We start from the raw sequence: 6,000 nt of genomic DNA, 5'->3' as shown, positions 1-6,000 counted from the left end.
GCTGGGACTCTGTATTTATTCAGTAGTTATTTTATTAAATCCACGACCAGTTATGATAAGCTAATAAAGCATACTGAATGATGCTTCAGGTCCGTGCCGATGTGCCGACAGAAGCCCTGATGCACGCATGGACACATGCTGGCAGTAGCACACAGAGTTTGGGCGTGAGCTGCTGATGAACTGGTTACTGCCTCTATCAGGGCTCGTTATGCCCCTTCAGTCGCAGACGGTGTACAGAGGATCTATTTTTTTCTCAGCAAACAGGACTGTAGCCCCAGATCATTTCGTCCAATGGCGATCATCAACTAATTCCGTTTATGAATCAGACAAGAAACGAGAAGGAAACTCCCTATTTTGAAGATGTTCTCACAGTTTTGTAGACTACAAGCAGTTCTGCTTTTTCTTTCTCTTTCTTCTGTTACGCTCCCACGAACAGATCAGATTTTGTTGTGGCATGAGTTTTGTTTGTTTGTTTTTATATATATGGGTGGCTGCCACCCTTTTGTATTGGTTTTAACAAGTGGGCATGACTGTTTACTGTAACACAGCATCAGAACCCGCAGACAGAGAGCATCTACGTGTGCACTACATTTCCAAATACATCTCGAATTCTTTTGATTGTGGAGGTTGATGATTTTTTTTTAAAAACTGCTGTCTGTGAATACAGCTCAAACTTTATCCTGCCAGTATTAATGTGGTCTGTTCTCTTTCAGTGCTGTTATTCATGAAATTCAGAGTATTTGTGTTTACAGGGGAACATTAATGAAATGGATCCTTGGTTTGTGTGTGTCTGTGAGACGGTAATTAGACTGTGTGCATGAGTGTGTTTTGAACATGCAGAGTAAATTACTACCTTTGATCACAGAAATTAAATGTTTACTCATTTGCGCAACTCCGTCCCTGAATTCGCGTTCCTTCCTGTTTTTATTGTTGATATAAAAATAAACGAGTGACTCAGCTGCATAGCAGAAATGAAAATCTGTCCACATCCTCGATTTGATAGATAAGACGTTGACCTTTGTGGAAATTCACTGCGGTAAAGTCGTTTGAAAGTTTACTCAAATATGACTTTGGCTCGCGAGCTCTTGGCTCCATTCTAAGGTGAAAGTGATGTTGGCCTGCTGTTCCTTCACAAGTAAACACAGTTTGAATAACATTTGCCTTTTGTGGACTCGTTTCTCGCTAAAATGAGAAATAATTTTGTTTGGCGAAGCATCTGGATCGCTCTGCGAACATAGTTTGTCTCCTTAAGTAGACGGGGAGCGATCGCCCTTATTTACTCTGATGCGAGTCATTCCTTTACCGTGTACCCACATCCATCCACGCTGACTTTGTCAAGCTGCAGTTTTGACAGCTCGCTTGTCTAGTTTAGAACAGGGTTGGAAAATCAAAACAAGGCACTCATGGGAACGTGTGACCAGTATAATCACTGGTTCGTTAACACAAAGGACCGTTTCACACCATAAACATTCATTCGATACTCTGTAGTAACACTAAACAATCCCTCATTGTTTTAAGCCTGCCATGGAAAAACATACCCACATTTCTGTTTTTCAGGTTTTACCGGTGCTTTATACTCTGTGTTATTCTTATAACTGGGAAATTTACTCATCTGACTGGAAAGATGTGTGTCAGATCTATGGGGGCATAAGGTATATTTGATGTTTGTATTTTGATGACATGCACACATATATATATATATATGCTTTAAAGAGATATATTCCTCCCACCACAAGTTGCACCTAAGTCACGCTGCCTGGAAAGCACATGCGTACTCTCATTCATCAGGAATACTTTAAACATTTTCAAGGAGCTCCAATTTCAGCAGCTGGTTTCCATGTCAGTTTTTAGTGCTGCGTACAGATGAGAACGGTTCCTTGTACGGGCCTGTCAGAGGCACCACCGTATCAACATCCTGATGGCTAGTTGTGGCTCTGCTTGCGAGGCATTTTTATGTTTGCAGGAGCAGAGCCTGAGGCTGTCCATCTGTGATTCCTGTCTGTCCCTCTAAAGGAAACACGGGAGTGTCAGATAACAGAGGATGTTGTTCTGGTTTGTAGAGGACGCTGAAACACTATGCAGACATTTACCTCTGGAGCCTCACGTCTGTGCAGTTTGTGACACTTGGCAACTGTCTCAAAAATCATAGTGGACAATAACAAAGTATATTTACTTATTGTAAATACTTTTACTGGCTGTGGTTTAGTTTCTCTACCTTTCAAAACAAAGATCAGAGGTGTAACACTGCCGTTGGGTGTATAAATATTATATTTCTTCAGGTATTCTCGTTAAGATGAAAATCGAGCACAAAGTTTGAACAAGAAAAAAATGCAGGAGCAAAAACAACACATCACACTAAACAAAGAATCATTCAAATGTTTTAGGAGTCCTAAAGTACATCAACACTCACACACTCATGTCTCATCGGTCCACTTTTAGCTTGGATGGCAGCACACATTTGTCATGATGTCGCATTGGTAAGATTATGCAGTGTCACATTTATTTCTGTCCAGAATTGCATTATGTTTTCACCAAGTGTAAAGTTTTCTCCTGAACAATCCCCAAAATTCTGAGTCGGGTCAAAATGCAAACTCTGTGGGGGCCAATGCATGTGTAAAAATGATGTCTCTCACATTTTGAGCCAGATGAAACCCAACATTATCATCCTGGAATATGGCATCAGGAAGAAGAAAAATCCCTGATGGAAAAACCTGGTTATTCGGTATGTTCAGGTACATGGTTGGCCTCATTTTTGGGCACCTGGTGTTACTAAACCTAGACCTCCAGTCCACCCCAAGGCTCGTACCTATTTGTTTAGTCCAGTCTATTTGACAACCCTTTTTTTGCCAAGAAGTATATATAAACATGTATTCTTCCTCTTTCTCTTAGTTTGGCGTCATAGTTAAATGTCACAGACATTTTCTACAGAATTTGGAAAGCAGAAGACATTAAAGACTTCCCATTCATCTAAACCGAGGGTAATTCCTCAACAGGTTTGACTATGAATCTGAAATTCCCTTAAACAAGAGAAATCCACCCGTAAAGCTTTTATGGATTACCTTTGAATTATCAACCATTACATCGTCCACCTAGTATGTGAGCAGCGGCATTAAAATGCTGCTTTCATGTCAGTCCAGGAATAATTTATCACCAAGTTTTAAAATGGAGCTTTTGAATGTACGCCACTGGCATGTGCTGTAGCCCCCTGCTGAACTAATGTACATGTGATAAGACAACGTGAGAACATAGCTGCAGTTTTATCATCTCAAAGTGTTTGCACATATTTTGGGATAGATTGCACTCCAGGGTTTTCTGAACCAACAGTCCAGTTCATTACTGATTGTTCTGGGCCTTCTCAGACATGAAATGCATATAGCAAGCTTCCACAGGTTAGCAAACACACTGTATTACAGTCATGTTTCATGTTGGCAGCAAAGGGAGTTTATTCATTCACTCAACTTTCAAAACAGGGAGCGCTGGATTTTCTCTGGAGCTGAAAGTAGCAATAAAACATTTTAAAGACTTCATAACTACAGTGTGAAAATCTGTTCATTTGTAATAAATTGTTGTAGAGTACAAATAAAAAGTGAAATAAAGTCAAATAAAAATGATTTTTCTCCTATTAATTGCATGAGCTAGAGTATAAGTATAGCACAATTGTATTTCAGTAGATTTGCTCCGCTCAAAATAAATTGTGACTAAAACTGCTATTTCTGTGTAATAAAAATACAGTACACCAAATACTTGAACTATTGTTTAAATTCTCCTGAGATGTGCATGAAATCAAGCCTTTAGTGAGCAGTGGATTGCTCTTTTCTTGGAAAGCATACATGCTCCATCTAGTGGTGTTTGTTGGCTGCACAGAGCCAGCTCCGGATGTCAGCTGAAAGAAGAGCTTGTTAGTGCAAGCAGCAGTTCAAAGTTTATTCCATTCATCCATGCGTTTCTGATCTCAGCAGGAGAACAGATGAGAAACTGCAGTAAATGTGTAATTAATAAAGCAAACACACATGGCTTATTTCTTCCCTACCTCTGCAAAAAGCGATACTACTTGTAATTAAAAGCATGTATATTGTGTGTGCGTAGGTGGGAGGATCCATCAGTCATTCCCATAGTATGCTTTGTTTCACAATCTGGGAGTCTGATAGCTTCTGGACTCTTTCCCAGAGTTTGTAGTCCTTGAGTTTGAACTTGTCATATGGTTCTCATCCAAAGTTAGTTTCTACAAACAAAAGAACACAAACCACCTCCAGAAATGCGGGGGTTCCAAAAACACTGCTTCAAAGGTGGTCTTTGCTTTGGTCTTCCTCATTTGTGACATCAAAGTATACAATTTATTTCTCACGGGAAAGCACCTTGTCCACTAAAGCTGATTTCCTATCAGTGACAAGGACTTCTTTTATAATTTGCATAACTAGCAGCATAAATCAGTTACTAAATTTGTTCAGATTTGAGTGCAGCTGTGAGAGTAAAAGGCAAATGAGGGGCATGGTAAGAGGAAAAGAAGACAGAGTGTCCAGTGTGTGAGCTGAAACATTAAGGTGAGAGCTTATTAATCAGTGACAGTTTTAAAAAGTACGTTAAGGGAAAGCACCAAAGATAATTTGGCTACAGCCTGTGAAATCTGAAGATGTGCTGCTTCTCCTTATTTGGATCTGACAGACTTGAAGATTTATTTCCCTTTCACTCAGAGGTGAGCTTTGCTTTTTGTCACTTTGATATTTTTAAGCTAATTCACTTAAAAAGGATTTTTTAAAAACCCACCATGCAATACTAAACTACTGATATACATCATCCATGTACCTGAATGACATATAGGAGTGGAAACATGCTGGTTTAGTACTCCTGTGTCCAGTGTGCCACTAAGTTACAAATGGAGTGTGTCCAGATCTGCCGATGTTTATCAAGTACTTAATGTGGGTTGAACAACACACGGCTCAAAAACAATCTCCAAACGTTTCCTCTTCAAGCAGTTTCCCAGACAATCTGAGCACAAAGAGAAGCAGGTAAGTTAAGGCATTTGAGCCAGGCTTCACTAAGTGCAGTGATTACAACGATCCAATCGTTTCCTTAAGAAGAGGAAGTCAACAGCCTCAGGTGCATGATAACCCACAGGTGCAGGGAAGCCAGAAGGCGGGAACCCAAAACACCAAAACCAGCACACCCGATGGTTACTGTACTTTACAATGTATCACTTTAATCTACTAATGTGTCATTTGAATTTGTGTAAAGTTGGAGACTGTAAAGTAATGAAAAGTTATGCCTTGCACAGTAAAGTTGTCATGGTCCTGGGTCACTTTGACCCAGCGCCCTTAGTTTTCTTGTGTTTTTGTATTTTGTTCTTTATTTAATTCCATGGTTCCTAGGTTGTTCGGTTTAGTTTATTAGATTTCCTCTCGTGTCTTTACCCCATGTGTCCCCCTCCATGTATCTGTGAGTTCCCATGCCTCGTTTCTCCTCCTTGTGTTTTATTCCATGTTTTCCCCAGCCCGTTATGTCTGTGCTCTTCCCGTGTTCTCTCTCCCTCCTGTCTGCATCTCTGTGTACTTCCTGTTTTACTTTAACAGTCTCCCGTCAGTATACATCATGTTGTGTTTGCTCCTGCCCTGTCTCGTTATGATTATCAGTGTCAGCCGTGTTCCACGTGTGTTCCCACGTGTGTTCCCACGTCCCTCGTTATCCTTCTGTGTATTTATGTCCGCGTCTCCCTCAGTTCCACGTCGCGTCCTTCCTCCCTCGAGCTGTGTGACTTTCCTCGTGCCTTCCCGTCAGTTTAGTTTTCCCAGTTTAGCTTTGTACTGTTTTTGTATCACCTTGTTTCCCGTTCTGTTAATAAAGCTATATTTTGAGTTAAGTCCCCATTCTGGTGAGTTTGTGTTTGGGTCCTTCTCCTGCCTGCACACAGCGCTTCATGACAAAAGTTGAGTGAACATCACTATAACTTTTTGAGCCCTCACACTAGCAGATTTTAGTGCATTACTGTTTTGCATAAAAACATTT

This window comes from Oreochromis niloticus, linkage group LG7 (genome assembly GCF_001858045.2).
Source record: "Oreochromis niloticus isolate F11D_XX linkage group LG7, O_niloticus_UMD_NMBU, whole genome shotgun sequence".
Classification (NCBI taxonomy): Eukaryota; Metazoa; Chordata; class Actinopteri; order Cichliformes; family Cichlidae; genus Oreochromis; species Oreochromis niloticus.
Note: the sequence above shows the minus strand (reverse complement) of the source record.